At 60.5% G+C, this 2,399-nt stretch overlaps 1 protein-coding gene across 1 annotated transcript in view; it reads left to right on the top strand.

The window, feature by feature from the left end:
• SMARCD3 (SWI/SNF related, matrix associated, actin dependent regulator of chromatin, subfamily d, member 3) overlaps positions 1-2,399 on the top strand; it is a 9,191-nt gene that overhangs the window by 521 nt on the left and 6,271 nt on the right. The window lies entirely within an intron of this gene.

A 2,399-nucleotide genomic window follows, 5' to 3' on the forward strand; every position in this document is an offset into this window, starting at 1 on the left:
GGTGGGTCCCCTGTGGGGACAACCCGATGGGTTGTCTTCCCTTCTTTCCTGGTGGGGCCCAGGTGCGACCCCTGCCCTGGGAGTGGGGGGTGGGACTTGGCATTGCCGTGCTGGGCTGCTTGTTCATCAGTTGGGACAGTGTCTCGGGAGCAAGGAGCAGGTGACCCTGGCGGCCCTGTGAGTGGGAAGCTCTGAGGCTGAACCACCTTTGCATTCGGGCTGAGGGCTCTGGGGCTCTGCCCCTGGCCTCTGCCAATCGGGGCCAGAGAGAGGCCCTCTCTAGGGGCAGACCCCAGGTTAAGGGGTCTGAGGATCCTTTGGCAGCCTCCACCACCAGAAGCTGATGTCCTTAACGCCTCAAAGGTGTGAAGGAAGAGCTGGAGTCAGGGACTGGAGGCCTGGAGACCAAAGGGGCAGGTTTAGAAGGCCCACCGGGAGCCTGAGCAAGCCCAGGGGGCCTGAGGGGGTGGGGACGGGTTGGAAGGGCTGTGGCATAGGAGAGGCAGAGGCTCCAGGACCTGGGACGGCCAGTGGTGCTGAAGCCGGGCAGAAAGGAAGCAGTCAGGTTTACTATGGCCAAATTTGGTTGTGACCCCAAGGAAGGCACATTCTCAGTAAGAGAGGCCAGAGCCCCTAGAATGTTGGCCCTTCGGGCAGATCACCCATCCCTGCTGGCCAGCACAGCCTTCTAGGGGCTCTGGAGGCCTCCCTCTTGGGGTCTCCTTAGCAGATCAGTGAGTACCACCAGCCTCGTTAAATGGGAGAGCAGCTGATGAGGAAAGGGGCTTTCCCAAAGCAGCCTGTCTTCCAGGCCCATGGGTCTCTGGACTAACTTCCAAGGGGTCCCCATGTTGGTTAGCCTCATGACCAGCCCTGATCTTGCTGCCTAGGGTGTCCCAATAAAAGGCCCATCTAGGAGTGAGAGTCTGTACACGTGGATTTTTTTTTCTTTTTTAACTCAACTCAGTGCTTCAGTTCTTGGGTGGCCTGAGCCCCACTCCCGGTGCCCTGTCTGTGCTGGTGGGGAATGGCGGGCCTGGGCTCCATTCTGGGCCACCACCCTGGAGGTGTGAGTGACAGGGTCAGGTGGGGGGGGAGGCAGACACATGGACAGGCAGGGGTCCCTGCCGAGGCGGCGATGGGCAGAGACAGCTGGCTGGCTGGGGTTAGGGTTAGACACAGCACAGGGCAGGAGGGACCGGGGGAGGGGGGGACAGTGCGAGGAGATTCACTAGGCTCAGGGGCAGGGTGCCTCCCTGTTCTGGGGAGCAGCTGCACCCCTGGGGTGGAGTGGGTGGTGCTCAGACAGTATAACAGGGGCACGAGGTCTGCAACCGTGGCTCCCTGATCTCCCTCCTGCTTGACAGCCCCTTGGGCCCTCCCCAGCCCCTCTTCTGGAATGGGATAATGAGGTTTTACGAGTCTGTGGGACACTTCACTCGATGCACTGGGTTGTCATCTATATTCCGGCTGAGCGCCCAGGTAGTGGCAAGGGCACACACCTGCCTCACCTGCCTCCCTGTGGCCCCCTGGGAACCCAGACTTCTGACCTCACTGGGGTAGGGTGGGGAGTCTGTAGGATGGGGCCATCTCTGGTGATTCAGGCAGACAGGAAGGGAGAGATAGATATAAGAGAAAGTGTCCATCCTTTTGACCTACCCAAGCCCTCTGGACCACCCATCACCAGTTAAGCCTCATAGCCCCCCCTCAATAGGAGAATCCTGGTAAGGTCTGACCTCAGCCCCTCAAGCTGCTTCTAGCCCTACCTCCAAGCCTTCACCTTGAGAGTAAATTATGCGGAGGGGCTAATTCAGCCAAGCCCCTGACGGTAGAGGCTGGGAATCAGAGCAAGGGGACGGGGATTGGGACCGAAGGGTCAAAAGAAGGGGCCCAGAGAGGAAAGTGGGTTGAAGGCAGGGAAGGCAGGACCGCCCTGGAAATGGACTGGGAAGCAGGCAAACGGGGAGGCAGGCGGCAGAAGTCCGGAGCAAGAGAGCCCAGCCCTGAACTAAACGAAAGCAGCAGAGAGCACAAACCCCGGGCCCCTCAGGAAAGGGCCTTGCACGACCTTGGCTAGGTTGCCTCTCTCCTTGAGCCGCGGTTGCCTCATCCGTCAAGTGGGGATAGAAGGCCCCCTCAGTCCGTCTTGCAGAGGAGCGTGTGGATAGGAGCATCCTTTGAAAAGGTTGAAAGGCGCCATTAATATTCATCTTCGCGGCACCTTTCGCAAATCCGAGGCTGGCGATGCCCTGTGCAGTTAGTTGCCTGGCTTCAGTTAGCTTCCTGCAGCGAGACGCAAAGCCACCCCCCCCCTCCGCCCCCTCCGCCAAAGCCGAGCGGTTCCGGCGCCCCCGCCCCTCCCCACCCCTCCCAGCCCCATCGGCATCGCGCCGTCGGCT

This window comes from Bison bison, unplaced genomic scaffold (genome assembly GCF_000754665.1).
Source record: "Bison bison bison isolate TAMUID 2011002044 unplaced genomic scaffold, Bison_UMD1.0 scf7180017864379, whole genome shotgun sequence".
NCBI lineage: Eukaryota > Metazoa > Chordata > Mammalia > Artiodactyla > Bovidae > Bison > Bison bison.